Below are 19,454 nucleotides of genomic sequence, written 5' to 3'. Positions count from 1 at the left end.
AGAAAATCCTTGATATTCATTTTATAAGTAACAAGTAACTATTTATTTATTTAACCCCAACAGCGAACAAATTAACAAAATTACTAACAAACCAAACAACTCCCCCTTAACTAAATTCTACTGATATGCTGTTCCAATAAACACAAGTCCCACTTATATAAACCCAAGTAATAAGAAAATAAATTAAAACCGTCTCTCAAAATCTACACGACTTTTTTCTGTTGTTCTCAAGTCATTAACACCTTTCTTCCACTGATCTGGCTGTCAGGGATGTTTTCTCTATGAATTCTTGTGTGAGGACTCTTAGTTAGAAATGCTGCAGTACCTTTTATGGATAAGATGGTGCTTTCTTAGCGAGTTTAACGATTTCTTGTGAGAGCCAGGTATTTATTTCCCAGATGGCGGTTCGTTCTCTCATCGATTTTTAAAAATCCTCTCCTTATATACCTTGGATGACATATCAATTTTCTTACAACAGCATTGGTCCAAGATTGTCAAAACCATCAGATTTAAATTCAATTGGCTTTCAATCACTAAGTGCGTGGTTTAAATTAATTGGCTAATTCCAGCCAGTTGCCAAATCATCAAAACAAGCCTAAGGTTTCTTAATCACACAGCCAATTCAAATATGTTTCAATTTTAGAACTGGCTGTACATCTTCAGCTACATGCAGACATTTTTTTAAATATAAAATCACTATCTCTTAAAGGAACCACATACTACACAACTTCATAACAACATTTTCACTGAAGGTTAATTCTGTTATCACCCAAGGTTCTCACAGTTCAACAACCAACGTAAATTAAATGAGCAGTAATTAGGAAAAAACCTAGGATAGAATTTCCTAATTTGTCTAGATCATAAGGTTTTGGAGTAGATTTGTAGCTCGGGTTGTGGGTGTTGAGGTTGGTTGGCTCGCCGAGCTGGTTTGTTGTTCCGCAGACGTTTCGTTACCGTGCTTGGTAACATCCTCAGTGCAGCCTCTGATGAAGCGTCAGTGTGCCTGGCTTTTAAACTCTGCGGTCCGTTGCGATGGACTACCTCACTTCCGGGTTTCATCCGTAGTGGAATGTATATGGGGTCGAGTTCAATGTGTTTATTAATAGCCTGCTTCGTGGATTGCCATGCTTCCAGGAATTCTCGTGCTTGTCTCTGCCTAGTCTGTCCCAGGATCTTGGTGTTGTCCCAGTCAAAGTCGTGGTTCTCTTTGTCCATGTGGATTGAGATGAGCGAGTAGAAATGAGTGAAATGTCCAGATCATAATGTATAGTATACAACTTACCTATATCCTAACTAAAACTGCAAGATATACGTGTGAATTCAGAGCAGGATTAACTCATACAGCCCATTAAGCCTGCTATATCATGCAATAAAGTCATAATAGATCTCACTGTGGCCTCAACACTACTTTCCTGCCTACTCGATACCCTTTCCACACCTTTGTTAGTGAAGAATGTATCAAATTCTGCCTTAAAACTACTCAATATCCTGTGCTTCCACCATTTTCTAAGGAAGTAAGTTCCAAAGGCTTACAGCCCTCAGAAAAAAAAATCTGCCCAGTTCTATCTCAAATAGGAAGTGCTTATTCGAAAGCTGCATCCTAGTTCTGGTCTCTTACACAGGGGGAAACATATTTTCAGCATTCATTCTATCAAGTCCCCTTAGGATCTTATATCTCAATCAGATCATCCCTCATTTTTCTAGACTCCAATGAATACAGGGGCAGCCTGCCATATCTTTCCTCAGAAAATAACTTCACTATCTCAGTAAGTTTCACACTGTCAGGAAGAGAGATCACATCTGGAGCGAGACACAGCCTGAGTGAGGATATAGTTCGGGGACTTTGGAGGCAGCATCAGAATTCAGTGCAGAGGGGAAGAGGTGCTTTTTTTGGCTCATAGTTTGTAACTTTTTTTTTAAAACATAAAGGATAAATTGTAGCCCAGCACAGAAAAATGACATCACAGGAAAATCACAAGCTCCTTGGCTGGTAATACTTGTTAATTTGACTATTAGTGGTTACTTGCAAATTGAAGGTAAATAGGAGAAATATTTACAGATTAAAATCTGAAAGACCAGTAGCAACTTTTAGAACACAAATTCAGAACTAATAAAATGGAGATGGAGATGCAGGGCCAGGCAATAATTAGTATTCGCCTGATGTGCGGGAATGGTAGACCCCACTGTGGCTCATAGCGACCACATCTGTCGCAAGCGTTGGGTGCCTAAGGAACTCCAGCTCACAGCTGACAAGCTAGAGCCTGAGATTCGAACACTGCGACATGTAAAGGAGGTGGACAGTTACGTGGACACTATTTCAGGAGGCAGTCACACCCCTTGGATTAACTAACTCAAATTCAGACAATGGTCTGGGACAAAAGGTTGAGACAACAAGCGAGGCAGATGGAGGGAATCTCTCCAGGAGACAGTGCTGAGGGGGTCTCAGTCCTTGAGCTTGTCTAACAGGTTTGAGACTCTTGCTCTCAATGTGGACAACAATAGTTGTAGGGACGAGGAGCAAACTGACCATAGTGCCCTGGTACAGGAAGTCATTCAAGAGAGGGGAAAGAAGAGAAACGTAGTTGTAATAGGAGACACCGTAATCAGGGGAAATACATCATTCCGTCGTCAGGATCAAGCATCCCGAATGTTGAGTTGCCTGCCCGGGTTCAGGATATCTGAGCTGCAGAGGAATTTGGGAGTGGGAGGGGAATCATCCAGTTGTCAGGGTCAATGAAGATCAAAAGAGGAAAGAGGTTCTCTGCTGAGGAATATGAGCAGCTAGGGGCTAAACTAAAAAGAACCAAAAAAGGTAATAAGGTCCAGATTACTACCTGAAATACAAGCACAGGTCAACAAGATTAAAGAATAAACGAGTGGCTCAAGGATTCATGTGGGAGAAACATATTTGAAATCACGGAACATTGGCAGCAGTACCAGAAAAGGAGGGAGCTTCCAAGAGGACCGGAGTGCTGGTGAATTGCATAGCTAGGGCTTTAAACTAAATAGAGAGTTTTTTTTTTGGGGGGGTAAGTCACATGGAAAACCTTGAAGTTGTGAGGGGCCGCTCAGTTGAGGTGTTTACAGTTTCCAGTAAAAAGTAATAGATCAGATTACGGAAACGCTCAGGAATCTAACTTCAGGCACAGCAGACAAGGGTACAAATATGAAAAAGTGGTACAGTCTTTGCTGGACCAAGGCCATTGTACTTAAAAGCACACAGTATACAAAACTAGGTAAATGAGCTTGTAGTACAGACTGAAATTGGTGAATATGAATTTGTGGGCGTCAGAGACATGGATGCAAGGGGATCAGGGCTGAGAACTAAACATCCAAAGATATGTGCCCTATCAACAGGGCAAGCAGCTGGGTAGTGTGGGTAGGGTTGCCTTGTTCGTAAGAAATGAAATTAAATCGAAAGTAAGAAGAGAGATAGGGTCAGAAGGCGCAGAATCTGTGTGGGTGCAGTTGAGGAATCGCAAAGTAAAACAGACTCCAGTGGGAGATATATTATAGTCCTCCGAGCAGTAGTCGAGATATAAAAATCAGGAGATAGAATGGCACTACTACAATAATCATAGAACTTCAACATGCAGGTGGGCTGGGAAAATCAGGCTGGTCCCAAGAAAGGGAACTTGTGGAATGTTTGTAAGATTTTTTTTGGAGTAGCTTGCAGTAGACCCCATGGGGGAACAGGCAATTCTAGACTTGGTGCTGTGTAGTGAGGCAGACTCAATTAGCGAGATTAAGGTAAATGACACGCTGAGCAGCAGTAATCACAATATGATAGTCTGAGAAGGAGAAGGTGACTCAGATTAATGTAATAACAAATGAATAATGATAACTACAATGACATTAGGGAGAAGCTAGGTTGGAGGGGGAGCCTAGCAGGCAAGGAAGACAGTGGAGCAGCAATGACAGGAGTTTCTGGGGGTAATTTAGGAGGCACAGCAGAAATTCATTCCAAGGAAGGAGAAACACACTAAGAGAGGATGAGAGAAGGGAAGTCAGAGACAGCACAAAAGCAAAAGTAAAAAGGTGCAATGTGGTGAAGGTTAATGGGAACCCAGGGGACTGGCAAGTTTTTAAAAGCCAGCAAAGGAAAAGTAAAGAAGAAAATTGGCCGGGGTGGGGAGGGATGAACAATGAAATACAAGGGAAAGTTGGCTAATAAAATAAAAGAAGATTACAAGAGTTTTTTTAAAAATATGAAAAAAAAAGAGTAAAGAGAGGGGCAAGAGTAGATATTGGACTGCTGGAAAATGAGGCTGAAGAAGTAACGGGGAATAAAGAAACAGTAGAGGAACTGAATAGGTACTTTGCATCAGTCTTCATAGTGTCACCAATGATGGACAAGAACTTACAAGACAGTTGGAGGCAGAGTAGTGGCATCACTAAGGAGAAAGAGCTGTGGAAGACGAATGGTCTGAAGGTGGATAAATTACCTGGACCAGATAGACAACACCCTAGGGTCTGAAGGAGATAGCTGAGGAGATTATGGAGGCATTGGTGATGATCTTTCAGAAAGCCCTGGAGACAGGGAGGGTCCCAGAGGACTGGAAAATAATTAATGTAACACCCCCATTTCAGAAGGGAGGGAGGCAGAAGACAGGAGATTATCAGCTGCTTAGCCTGGCATCCGTCATTGCTAAGATTTGAGAGTTCATTATGAAGGATGACATTACTGAGGACTTGGAATTGCATGGTAAAATAGGGCTGAGTGAATATGGCTTCATCAAGAGGATGTCATGCCTGACAAATCTGTTAGAATTCTTTAAGGAGATAACAAACAAGTTAAACAAAGAAGAGCCAGTGGGTATGATCTATTTGGATTTCCCGAAGGCCTTTGACAAGGTGCTGTATAGGAGGCTGCTATATAAGTCAAGTCTATGGTGTTACCGACAAGATACTGGCAATGGATAGAGGACTGGCTGACTGGCAAAAGGCAGTGTGGATAAAAGGGTTTTTCCCATATTGGCAGCCAGTGACTGGTGGCATTCCGCAGGGGTTCGTGTTGGGACCTCAACTATTCAACGTGGAACATTAATGATCTGGTCAAAAGAACCGAGGGCATTATTGCTATGTTTGCAGAAGACACAAAGATAGGTCGAGGGGCAGGTAGTGTTGAGGAGGCAGGAGGCTGCAGAAGGATTTGGACAGGCGAGGAGAGTGGGCGAAGAAGTGGTAGATGGAATATAATGCAGCAAAGTGCAAGGTGATGCACTTTGATAGGAAGAATAGAGGCGTAGAAACTTTGGAAATCTGAAACACAATGACTTAGACTAAGACTAAGACACAACGACTGGTTCAGAATTCACTTGCTAACATGCAGCATCAGTTGGCGGTTAGGAAGGCAAATGCAATATTAATATCCATTTAAACAGGGCTAGAATACAAAAGCAGAGATGCACTGCTGAGGCTGTATAAGGTTCTGGTCAAACCACATTTGGAATACTGTGAGCACTTTTAGGATCAATATCTAATTATCAACGTGCTGGCCTTGGAGGAGCTCCAGAGGAGAATAATCCCAGGGCTAAAGGGCTTGTTGTATGAGGAGTGGTTGAGGACTCTGGGTCTGTACTCATTGGAGTTCAGTAGGATTGGAGATGGTGGCGGTGGATGGGGTGAATATCACACTAAAACTTACAGAGTACTGAGAGGACTGGATAGATGAGAAGATGTTTCCAATAGCAGGAATGAGGAGAAATTTCTTCAGCCAGAGGGTGGTGAATCTCTGGAGCTCACTGCTGCAGAAAGCTGCGGAAGACGAGTCATTGAGTGTATTTAAGACAAAGATAAATAGATTCTTGATTAGTAAAGGGACCAAAGGATATGGAGAGAAGGCAAGAAAATGGGATTGAAAAACATCAGTCTCGATCAAACAGTGGACCAGACTTGATGGATCAAATGGCCAAATTCTGCTCCTATATCTTATGGTCTCTTAAATCTGTCAAGTGAGCCTTCTTTGACCTTTTTTAAATAAGGAGACCAAAACAAATACAGAAATATAGATGTGGTCTCATCAATCTCTGTATAATAGTAAAACTCCATACCTTAATATTCCAAACCTCGTGCAACAAACAATAATATTGCATTTGCATTCATAATCACATGATATTCTTGCATTCTAACTTTTTGTGACTTACGTCTCAGGGCGCACAGACCCTGTGTCTCTGAAGCAGAGAGTTCTCCAAACTCTCTCATTTAAGTAATCTGTTGATTTTCTAGTCTTCCTACCAACACTTCCATATTATACTCCAACTGCCTAATATTTCCCAGTCAGTTCACTTATTTTCTTCCCTTTGCAGACTCCTTTTCTCCACTTCAGTTTACTTTCCTAACCATCTTAATGCCATCAACAAATTTAGAAATGATACATTCATTCAAGTCATTGATACAAACTGTAAGTAGGTGAGGCCCCAGTATCGATCCCTAAGGCATCCCACTCGTTACATTTTTTCCCAATGTAAAAACGACCCACTTTACATTAGAGATTGATAAAAATTGTGTCAGCTAACATCAGTACCCCAAGTAGATTCACAAACCCAGAAGTGGCTAGGACTGCCGAGAGTAACCAACCAACATATAACAGCTGGGCTCCTGTTCTAATTGACATCCACTCTCACAGCAACCCACTCCCCCAGCTCACTCATGTCAAAACATCCTCGAGAAAGATTGAGGAACCAGAGAGCAAAATCACAGAATAAGTGGCTGCCCCATTTAAAATAGAGATTTTTTTTTTCCCCAGAAGGTAGTGAATCTTGGAATGCTTACCACTGAGGGTTGTTGAAGCAGGGCCGGTTAAGTATCTTCAAGACTAAGATGGACAGATTTTTAATAGTCAGGAAATCAAGATTATGGGGATAAGGCATCGAAGTGAAGTTGAAGATTATTGGATTACCCACGACCTCACTGAATGGCAGAGCAGACTCTATCGTTTGAATGGCCTATTTGTACTCCAATGCCTTATGGTCTTATTCTATCCAACCCTCGTTGATTTTGTAAACCTATCATCAGATCTCTTAGATTCACCCCTCCAGGGAGTATAGTCCCAACCTCTCTTATCTATCCCTATAACTGAAATTTCTTATTCATGGAACCATTCCTGTACTCAGTCCAAAATATTCACATCTTTGTTATAGTGGTTGGAAGACCTTAAATAAAGGATGGAAGGAAAGTGAGGTGATGCATTTTGGTAGGAAGAACATGGAAAAACAATATAAAACAAAGGGTACAGGAGCAGAGAGCACATAGAATTATACACAATAGTTCAGCTCAGGTCTAACAAGTGTCTTCTACAGATTAGTATAAATCTGCTCTTATGCCTTGTATCTTGAAAAAATTGCAGCAAACTGTATCGTTTTTTTTAACAAAGGCTCTTGCCAACTGTCCTGTCACTTTCAATGATCTCTGCACACATAAACCCATGAACCAATGCTCCCACATCTCCTTTAGAAATGTACCCTTTATTTTATATTATTTTCCCACATTCCTCCTACCAAAATGCATCACCTCATACTTCCCTTCCATCCTCCAAGGTCTTCCTAACAACACGTTAATAAAATTACTTTCATCTGTTATTCTAGATTGGCCATGCTAAAATAATTGGCAGAAGAACATGCATTGACTACATTCTGACACTAGCTCGAGTTCAGGACATCAGTCTGGATTCAGAACAGGAGCAAAAAGAGAAGCACTCAGTCCCCAATGGTGACAACGGAGACACCAGGTTTTAAAGGGAAAGAACCTTTGTTCGGGCTAGCATGAAAATGGACTAAGGGTAAGATCAGGAGTGGATGCAGGGTCAAGGGATCAGGTGGAAGGTATACCAGCAACCATGGGTTGATCGAGGCAACTCGTAACAGAGGAGAAAACAGGCACTTTAGGACCGAAGACAAGAAGGGGAAAAGACTACTTAAGCAGGCAGGCCACAGAACAGGATGCCTGTGGCAAATAATGCTCAAGTAAAATGGATATGTAGCCATTGGATATGTTAACGTTTATATGGAAACGTTTATTAGTGATGTTATTTAGCACTGCTGCCAACACCACGCCAAGGACCTGGGTTCGACTCCAGCCTTGGGCGACTGTCTGTGTGGCGTTTGCACATTCTCCCCGTGTCTATGCGGGTTTCGTCCAGGTGCTCCAGTTTCCTCCCAGTCTAAAGATGTGCAGATTAGGTGGATTGGCTATGCTAAATTGCCCGTAGTGTCCAGGGATTAGCCATGGGAAAAATGCTGGGTTACAGGGATAGGGTAGGGGTGTGGGAGAGATGCTCTTCAAAGGGGCGGTGGGCTTGATGTGCCAAAAGGCCTGCTTCCACATTGTAGGAGATTCTATGATGTTAAATTGAAACAACATTGACTCACTTAATGTCAACCAGGGACTTACTGCAAATAGATTTACTATTCATTAAAGATAGACTCATTAAATAAATTGATCAAATAATCTCGAAACAAAAGACTGAAAAATTACATTTTTGATGATTTCTGAGTCAATAAAGGCAAACGTGTTGAAGCACAAGGCTTGGGACTCCATCACGTTCTCAAGCTAAGGCAAAAGTTTACCAGGCTGATTCCAGGGATGGCGGGTCTGACGTATGAGGAGAGATTAACTAGGTTGGGATTGTTTTCGCTAGAGTTCAGACAAATGAGGGAGGATCTCATAGAGACTTATAAAATTCTAACAGGACTGGACAGGGTAGATGCAGAGAGGATGCTCTCGATGGTTGGTGCGTCCAGAACCGGGGGTCACAGTATGAGGATCTTGGGCAGACCATCTAGGATGGAGATAAGGGGACATTTCTTCACCCAAAGAGTGGTGAGCCTGTGGAATTCATTACTACAGGAAGTAGTTGATGCCAAAATATTGAATGTATTCAAGAGGCGACTAGATATAGCACTTGGGGCGAACGGGATCAAAGATTATGGGAAGAAAGCAGGATCAGGCTATTGAGTTGGACAATCAGTCATGATCGTAAAGAATGGTGAAGCAGGCTCGTAGGGTCGAATGGCCTCCCCCTTCTCCCATCTTGTTTCTTTGCTTTGTCAGATTTTCTATACATCCAAAACAAAGGCATGATTAAAAAATTGCCGTGTCCCAAATAATTAGCAAGAATTCCTTCAAAGCTTATCAGCAGCTGAGATTATTTATGATGTGAAGGTGCCGGTGTTGGACGGGAGTGGACAAAGTCAGAAGTCACATGGCACCAGGTGTATTTGAAATCACAAACTTTCAGAGTGTTGCTGAGGAACATTTGAGGACTCTGGGACTATACTCATTGGAGTTTAGAAGGATTGGGGGGAATCTAATTGAAACTTACAGAGTACTGAATGGCCTGGACAGAGTGGATGTTGGGAAGATGCTTCCACTGGTGAGAGAGACTAGGACCGGAGGGCACAGCCTTAGAGTAAAGGGAAGACCTTTTAGAATGGAGATAGGGAGAAACTTCTTCAGCCAGAGAGTGGTGGATCTATGGAATTCACTGCCACAGAAGGTTGTGGAGGCCAGGTCATTGAGTACATTTAAGACTGAGATAGATAGGTTCTCGATTGTCAAGGGGATCAAGAGTTAAGGGGAGAAAGCGGGAGAATGGGGTTGAGGAATTTATCAGCCATGATTGAATGGTGGAGCAGACTCAATGGGCTGAATGGCTTAATTTCTGGTCTTATGCTCCATCAGGTGAACTCTTCAAATAAACCTGGAAAAGCTCAGCAGGTCTGGCAACATCTGTGAAGAGAAATCAGAGTTAACATTTCAGGTCCGGTGACCCTTCCTTAGAACTCATTCACTTCACAGTTGCTGCCAGACCTGCAACTTCTGTTTTTGCTCCTGACTTAAAGCACCTGCAATTCTTTTGGTTTTTCTTCAAGTAAACCTGGACTATAATCTGGTGTCATGTGACTTGAGGTTGTTTAGGAACAGAAAACATCAGACACAAAACAAATATACTTTTCTAATTTCAAATTTATTGAAATCTAAGTTTGAAATAAATAGGAAATGCTGAAAATGAATCACGAGATCTCATGAGAAAAGTTTTTTTAAACTTAATTTTCAAGATTTGGAATTTGCTGGCAAGGTTCAGATTTATTGCCCATCCCTGTGGTAACTGAGTGGATTGATAACTGTCAGAGGCAGATAAGAGATACTAAGATGGTATGGGAATATGGTCTACAGCAGATAGGGATGGCTGGCCACCTCCAAAAGGACATTCAGGAGTCACTTAAGAAATGTGTAAAGAAATTCTAACAATTCCAGAATTCCTGGATTTCTTTTTAAATAGAAGTTAAATTTTCAAAATTGGCATGTGGGATTTGAATTGAAATTACCTGACGAATGAGTTCAGTAACAGTGAAACTAAGTTAATGTTTGATATCCATTCATCAACATGGGAAGATATTTTAGGTACAGAACCAGAGAAGCGGCAGCTAGGAAATGAAGGCATGGGACAGAACATAAAGGCAAGATCTATGATGCAGAGGTGAAAATGGTTACATCACAGTAGCGAAAATGGAGGGAAAAATACAGAATATCTGACAAAGCAAAGGGGGTGCCTCGGCTTGAGAACGTGGTGGAGTCTCAAGCGTTGTGCTTCAATGCAGAATATGCACAAATATCAGTGTACATTTCCTTCAATTTCAGTGGCGCTGGTGTAGTCATCCCTCAGTATCAGCCTCTGTTCTGGGAGAATGACACCACATTGGATTATGTTCTAAAGTTATTCAGGAAAAGCAGTAGACTGACGCGCATAAAACCATTCCTGAAATGTGCACTGAACTCCACTGAACAGTGCCAGAGGCCACGGACCAAGAGGAAAAAGAATAAGGTAGAGAGTTAAAGTGTTGAACCATGACCATGGGCCACAAGAGAGAGTAACTTGAATTTCCAATGTTGATTTACCTCCACACTTTTACACTTAAAATAGATATGTTTTGTTATATCATTCATGCTGAAGTCATCATGTCATGATGCACATTCATATAAGCAGGAGCTAACAAACTATCTATTCACCAGTAACTAGGAATATTTATGCACACATCTTTCAATTCAGAACAAAGCCAAGAATAGAGAATTGAAGGTTATTTTATCTTGAAAAATTTCTACTTAATGAATGCATTCATTTCTATTTTGTGATGATATTTACAAATAGAATAGCACAATTATGAGGAGATGGTGGAGCAGTGGTAGTGGACTTGCAATCCGGAGCCCCAGACTAATTTCTGGGAACATGGCTAAGTATGACCAGGGCAGTTGGTACAATTCATAAAGCTGGAATTGAAAGCTAATCTCAGTAATGTCAGCCAGATAATGTGTCTTCCTGTTTCTGCTATCAAAGTGGATAACTTCACATTTCTCTTCATTATACTTCATCTGTCATGCGTTTGCCCATTCACTCAGCTTATCCAAATCACACTGGAACATCTCTTCATCTTCCTCGCAGTTCAGCATCCACCCAGTTTTGAGTCATCTGCAAACTTGAAGATATGACATTTATTTCCCTCATCTGAACCATCGTATATACTATGAATAGCTGACTCCAAGCACTGATCCCTGCCGATCCCCACTGGTTAGTGGCTGTGACTCGGAAAATGACTTGCTTGTTACGATACTTTGTTTTCTGTCTGCCAACCAATTCGAGATCCATCAGTAAATTGCCCTCAATCCCAATCACTTTAATTTTATCTGTTAATCTTTTAAGTGGAACCTTATCGTGGGTTCTGAATGTCCAATTAAACCACATCCACTGGATCTCCTTCATCAACTCTCCTATTTACATCCTGGAAAAATTCCAGGAGATTTTTCAAGCATCATTTCCCTTTCGTAAATCCATGCTGACTCTGTCTGTTCCCGTCACTATTTCCCTAAGTACTCTGCTATTAAACCTTCCACAATGGTCTCTGGAATTTTCCCCACGACCAATGTCAGACGAACCAATCTATAATTCAGTTTGCTCCCTAGTTCCCATTTCTAAACAAAAGTGAGGTTCCATTAGCAACCCTCCAATCATGGATATTGCTTCAGAATTGACCGCAAAAATTAGGGCACGGTAGCTCAGTGGTTAGCACTGCTGCCTCACAGCACCAGGGACCTGGGCTCAATTCCACCCTTGAGTGAGTGTGGAGTTTGCACATTCTCCCCGTGTCTGCATGGATTTCCTCCAGGTGCTCCGGTTTCCTCCCACAGTCCAAAAGATGTGCAGGTTAGGCGGATTGTCCATGCTAAATTGCTCATAGTGTCCAGGATGTGCAGGCTAGGTGGGTTAGCCATGGGAAATGCAGGGTTACAGGGATAGTGTGGGAGGTGAGATGTTCTTCGGGGGGTTGGTGTCCCCCTGATAGGCCGAATGGCCTTCTTCCACACTGTAGGAACTCTGATTCTAAAGGTTTAAGGGTTTTTAAAAACAGAGGGTATTCAGTGCCTGGAACACGCTGCCAAGGAGGGTGGTAGAAGCAGATATGATAGCAATGTTTAAGAGGCATTCAGACATACATGAACAGGCAGGGAATAGAGGAATATGGACTATTTGCAGGCAGATGGGATTAGTTTAGAATGGCAACATTGGCCCACAGTCTCTGTGCCAACAAAGGCCTATATAGTTCTGTGTTCCCCCAACAGTTTTGGGTTGTCATTCGCGTCCTTTGTGAAGGCAGAGCCAAAGTATATATTTATTGTAAAATAAAAGGAAAGAACCACGATACTGGAAATCTGAAACAAACAGGAATCACGACAGAAACTCAGCATCTGTGGAAAAAAAGCAGAGTTAATGCTGAGTCCAGTAACCCTTCTTCCTTACAGACGATGCCAAACTGCTTAGTTTCTCCAGCCATTTGTTTCTGTTATGTATTTAACTGGCCTGGCGTGTCATTGTTCCTCATTATAACATCCCCTATTTCTGACTATAAGGGAGCTACATTTGTCTTAACTAATCAGTTTCTCTTCACATACCTACAGAATCTTTTGCAATCAGTTTGTACGTTCCTGCAATCTTACCCTATTTTATCTCCTTCTCAATCAATCCCTTTGTCCTCTATTGAAATCTAAACTGCTCCCAATCCTAAAGTGTGCTGCTATTTTTGGTTAATTTGTATGCCCCTTCCTTGGATCTAACAGTCTTCCTAATTTCCCTTGTTCGCTATGGCCAGGTCACCTTTCCCACTTCACTGTGCTAAACATGAATGAAAAATTGCTGCAGTTCCTCCATGCACTCTTCAAATGACCAAGTGACAATGGCTATCTAACATCACCCCCTCAATTAACATTCCTCAATTTATCATTAGCGAGCTCTCACCTTGTATCAGAGTTTCCTTTCTTTAGATTCAGGATCCTATTCTCAGAATTAACGATGGCTCTCTCCAACTTAATGAAGAATTCTATCATAGTATATTCACTCTTCCCAAAAGGGTTTCACAACTAGACTGCCAATTATTCCTTTCTCATTCAACTAAATCCAGTCTAGGATGAGCTGTTCTCCAGTCATTCCCTCAAAATATTGATCTAAAAAGCCATGCCATACACACTCCACAAATTCCTCCTCCACAAAATTGTTACTGATTTGATTTGTCCAACCTACATGCAGATTAAAATCACACATATTTCCAAATGTACCCTTACTGCTTGCATCGTTAATTTCCACTTTAATGCCTTCCCCAACCGTACCACTACAGTTTGGGGGTCTATACACGACCCCACCATTGTTTTCTGCTCTTTGGTGTTTCTAATCTCTAGCCATACAGATTTGGCTTCACCAGAGCTAATAACCTTTCTCATTATTACACTAATTTACTTCTTAAATCAGCAATGCTATCCCATCTCTTTTTCTTTCCTTTGTGCCATTCCTAAAAACTGATATCCCCTAGATATTTAGGTGGCCATCTCTGGTCACTTTGCAGCCATAGTTCTGTTATCCCAACTATATCATAGCTGTTTACATCTATTTGTGTGGCTAAATCATCTACCTCGAAGTAATGAATACCGAAGCCCTGAGTCCCTCAATACTGAGCAGTGAATTTTTGTCGATGTGATGCTAATCAAGCAGGCTGTTTTGTCCTGGATGGTGTGTTGTTGGTTACTATGTCAACTGTCCCATCATCCATCTTGCCCCCACTGTGGGCCATCATCATCATTACATTCAGCCACATCTGTAAAAACATGACCCTGCATATCCCCACTCCACCACTACCATCAAGCCAGGAGATCAACATTGCTTCAATGGAGGATGCAGGAGGACATCCCAGGCATATCTAAAAATAAGACGTCAACCTGGTAAGTCTACACAGGATAACATGTATGTCATACACCCAAAATAATATGAAATCAACAGCGCTCAGCAAAGCCACAAAAAACACATTATACAAAGTTCAGCAATGCAGACACAGTCAATGGTGAACAACAAATAAATAACAAAGTAGAGACCCCATAAAATAACCTCATCCTCAACGGTAGGAGTGCTCAGCATACCGGTCTCAAAGACTAGGTTTATGCATTTACATCCATCTTCAGCCAGAAGTTCCAAATGGATGATCCACCTCAGCCTCTTCCCGAGGTCCCCCGCATCAGAGATGCCAGTCTTTAACCAACGCTACTCACTCCACGTGTTATCAAGAAATGGCTGAAGACACTGGATACTGCAAAGACTATGGACTATTCCAGTGACAGTACTGAATATGCATGCACCAGAAAGAGCCAAGTCCCTACCAAGCTATTCCAGTATAGTCACTACGTGGCACTTACTGCAGCCAAAACAAAAACCTTCTCGCTATACCAAGGTACATGTGACAAAAATAAATCAAATTACTCAGCAATGTAAGAAATTGCCTAGGTATGGCCTATCCACAAAAAGTAAGACAAATACAACCTGGTCAATGACCCACAGGTCTACACTTGATAACCAGCAAAGTCGTGTTAGGCATCACTGACAGCGCTATTAAAAAGTGTTTGCTCAGCAATTACTTGCTCACTGACACTTGGTTTGAGTTCCATCAAGGCTATTCAGCACCTGACCTCATTACAGCCCTCATCCAAACAATGTCAACAGAGCTGAATTCCACAGGTTAGAGAAGACTGACTGTCCTTGACATTACAGTTGCACTTGACAGTGTGATAAATCGAGGAGCCCTGGCAAAAATGCAAATCAATGGGAATGAGGGGGAAAGTTCAAGTTGTTGGAAGCACAACTAACACAAAGTAAGGTGGTAAGGACATTGGAGGTTAATCATTTAAATCACAGGACATCAACGCATCATCTTCATCAGCTTCAATGGTCTTCCCTTCATCATAGTATTAGAAGTAGGGATGTTTGCTGATTATTGCACAATATTCAGCACTATTTGTGGCAACTCATTTCGTGCAGCAGCTTGTGTTCATATGTAACAGACTTGGATAACATCCAAGCTTGATCTGGTAAGGAGCCATTAACATTGGTACCACAAGTGTCAGGGAATGATAATTTTAAACAGGAGAGAAATGGCTAAAAGAACTAGATTTTGCAAAAGCTAAAAGGCTCTCTCCACAACTTTCCATACCTCTAGCCAAGTTGTACCAGTACAGCTACAAAACTGGCATCTATCCAACAAATTGGAAAATTGCCCAGGTATATCCTGTACACAAAAAGCAGCCAAATCCAACCCAGTCAATTACCACTCCATCAGTTTGCTTGCAACCAACAACGTAACGTAAGGGGTAATCAGTCATCAACTGATGCTCAGTTGAGTTCTGCAAGAGCCACTAAGTTCCTGACCTCAATACAGCAGTGTCAAACATGAACAAGATCTGTACTCCAGAGGGAAGGGGTAAATGATTTCCCTTGATATCAATGCCACATTTGACAAGCAAAAAGAAACAAAAAATTGATCAAACATCAACTGCTGAAAAAGAGATTTCCAAACTCCACCTACCCTTTGCATGAAGTGGTTCCAACTTGTACTGCAATTTTTTGATTAGTCCTCATTTCTGCCCCCTCCCAACCCCCAGGTCTCACATTAAACATGTCGTACACGTCTTTGTGATTCTGCAGCTGAAGCAGGCTCTTGTTATAAAGACCAAGAACCCAACTGAAGACCGAGATTGTTTTCATTACTTTTCTGTTAATCGTAACATTTGAAATGTGTTTCTAGACCTCCAAGCCTCTTTGAAATTCCAAAATTTATTCCCATGGAAATTTCGCCTTTATGTCACCAAAAAATCTGAATATGTAGTTTTATATCCCAAAATTAATAAATTCAGTGAAACTTGCCAATAATAGTACCTGCCCATTATCCCTACTCTTGCTTTCCTTCCACTTAAGCAGAATGCCTAAACAGGTCAATAACTAGCTTTCAATTCATTGAACTAACAATCTATCAAAATAGATTTCAAAGATCTTCTAGAATTCCACATAACTAACATCCGTAAACTTTCCTTCCACTCACAGCTTTGATCACTTCCCCCAAAAATTAAATGAGGTGCATTCGGCATAGCTTGTTTTTACAAATTCATGCTGGCTCTCTGATCAGCTAAACAGTTTCAGTATCTCCTTATCCTTAATTGTAGGCCCAATAATTTCCTGACAATAAAGATTAGGCAAATAGGTCCTTGACTTCCTGGTTTTCCTTGGTCCCCTTATTTAAATATCACAACATCATGCATAATCTTGCAATTAGTCTTTGGATAAAGAGAACTTTGAAATCTTATTTTGATTAAGTGCCCATGCCCTGTTTCCAACTATTCCTTCTAAAACTGTCAGACTGGGTCTGGGAGCCTATTACTCTTTAATGTAGGGGAGGCGACGGCCCAGTGGTATTATTGCTGGACCGTTAATCCAGAAACCCAGATAACGTTCTGGGGACCCTGGTTCGAATCCCACCATGGCAGGTGGTGGCATTTGAATTCACTAAATATCTGGAATTAAGAATCTAATGATGACCGTGAATCCACTGCAGATTGTCAGGAAAAACCCATTTGGTTCACTTATGTCCTACAGGGAACGAAACTGCCATCCTTACCTGGTCCAGACCTACAGCAATGTGGTTGAGTCTTAACTGCCCTTTGGGCAATTAGGAATGGGCAATAAATGCTGCCTAGCCAGCGATCCCGTTGCCTCATTCCGTAAATGAATAAAAAAGTCTCTGTTCTCCATTACTGTACTGCTTCGAACAAAAAAAAAAATCACTGATGGGATGTGGCACTGCTAGCCAGCCCAATATTGTTTTACCATCTCTAAGTGCCTTTGAGAAAGTCATGCACAGCTGCTTTCTTGAACTGTGACAGTCTATGTGGCATACGTACGCCAACAATGCTGTTAAAAGAAAGAGTTCTGAATCCTCAATTAGCAGCCTATCCACTAGTCAGTATAGTTATTACTGTTTGCATTAAATTTTGTTGATTTCCTGTCCCATCAACCCAGTTTAGAATGAAACCAAACTTCATTCTTCTCTGCAAGATTCATGTAATTGAAACAAAACCGTTCACTAAACTATGCTCTTATCACCAGTAAAAGCAAGCATTAATATTTTGTGCAACCGTCATTGCAGTTGAAATGTTATCCCAGTTTTCCATATGACTGACCAAACAAATCTCCATAACCCAATGTGCATCACACCTTCCTTCATGATTCTACTTATTCCAAGATGGCCATTACATTTTATCCAATGACTTAATCATCTCCAGCCAGTGTCTTCTGAAATCCCCCAATTCTATTCCCCCTCCGGTTACTCAGTCAAGAACAAAACTGAGATGCCGTCATTTGTCCTTCAATAAAACTACCTGCTATCTCATCCTCACAGCAGCAGAAATCTTCATTCACAACTGTTATCTTAACATGGGGAGGTAACAGCCTAGTGGTATTATCGCTGGATTGTTAATCCAGAGACCCAAATAACGTTCTGGGGACCAAATTCAATGACAATCTGGAATTAAAAGTCTACTGAGGAACATCCTAACCAGAGCCACCCTATTCCTTAACCCAGCATTTCCCATGGCTAATCCACCTAAATTTACACAAGCCTAGACTCCGGGAGAAAACCCATACAGACACAAGAAGAACGTGCAAACTCCACAGCGACAGTCACCACATGGTGGAATTGAACCCGGGTCCCCAGCACTGTGAGGCAGCAGTGCTAACCACTGTACCACTGTGCCATCCAGTGGCTGGAATTCCAGGGCTTATGGTTTAAACTGTTGAAGACGCATATAGCAAGGATAAATCAATTAAAGTTGGTGGCACATAACAGCCCAGAAGTGGAAAAGTAAAATACATTAGAGATAGGACAGGGAGTTAAAGGGATTCAAGTACAAAGATGAAAATTTTATAATCAAGATATTATTAGATAAGGAACTAAAGTAGAACACTTTTAATCCATATTTTAACAATTTGGCAACAACAGCCCACCCAAATGTTAACTAATTTCAGGTCAAACTTGTGATGTTTCCTAGCTACAGATAAAGAATATTCATGAAATTAATGATTTGTATGCAGTTACCTTCTAAAATTGCATATCCTGAAATTCTCAACAAGTCTAAACCATTTTGTTCAGAACACTGTAATCAAGTCTTGCTTCTGCTTGATTCACTAAACCGTAAGGCTCATCATCTAAATATTTTCTAACAACCAGATTCCATCACAAACATGCAGGGTAAGCCGAGAACCTTACACTTAATGCACATGCAGTCAGGCATCATTAGGATCTATGCGATTCAGTCAGTAGCATGCCCCCATGGGTCAGAAAGCTTATTGATTCAAGACCCACTACGAGCTCACTTGTGCACAGAATCTAGGCTGCCTTTTCAAAACAAGAGTGTTATTGGAGGCAAGGTCTTTTGAGTGAACTTCATACCAAAGTCTTTTCTGAAATTAAAACACTCCATGGCACTATTTCAAAGAAAGCAAAAGTATTATTATCGGTTTCTTCAGCAATACTTGTGCATTAATCAACGTTAAAAAATACAAAGATTATCTGGTTATTATCACACAGCCGTTTGTACAAGCTTACTGTCTGAAAATTAGCTCTTGCACTTCTTACATGACAGTAGTGACCACTCTGAAAAGTACTTAATTGGCTGCAAGTGCTAAACAGACCTTTTGCCATTTAACACTTTTTATTCTGTTATTTTGCATATTCCCACCTTGTGACAGCAAGTCTTGGATGCTTAGGTCAAGTCAATGCTTCCTTCCTTAAACAAAAACAAACAGAAAAAATGGCTCTTGCTCTGGTATTTGCTGGATGCCATTAATAGGTTTACTGAAAAAAATTCAGCTAATACTTCATCCCACAATAAAACTTTTGACTTTAACTTGAAATATTTCATCATTTCCCAACTCCACCCTCTGTCTCCCAGGACAAGTTGTAAAGTAACAGGGTGAGAAACAAGCAGAAATAAGACAGATGAAATCCAAAGCAGTCAAGCATGAAGTGGTTTATTTTGGGAGAACAAATAGGAGAATGTATAAAAATGATAAAAATTGAAACATGTGAATGAGC

The 19,454-nt window shown here is 41.2% G+C and overlaps 1 protein-coding gene across 1 annotated transcript in view; it reads right to left on the bottom strand.

Moving 5' to 3' along the window:
- LOC125481049 (mothers against decapentaplegic homolog 4-like) overlaps positions 1 to 19,454 on the bottom strand; it is a 58,535-nt gene that overhangs the window by 18,535 nt on the left and 20,546 nt on the right. Inside the window, exon 2 of the mRNA XM_048604048.1 lies at positions 326 to 447. The gene's annotated coding sequence lies outside the window, so the exon portion shown is untranslated. The remainder of the gene's footprint in view (positions 1 to 325; positions 448 to 19,454) is intronic.

This window comes from Rhincodon typus, chromosome 1, assembly GCF_021869965.1.
Source record: "Rhincodon typus isolate 14 chromosome 1, sRhiTyp1.1, whole genome shotgun sequence".
In the NCBI taxonomy this organism is placed as follows: domain Eukaryota; kingdom Metazoa; phylum Chordata; class Chondrichthyes; order Orectolobiformes; family Rhincodontidae; genus Rhincodon; species Rhincodon typus.
This window is presented reverse-complemented; position numbering and strand designations above follow the sequence as displayed.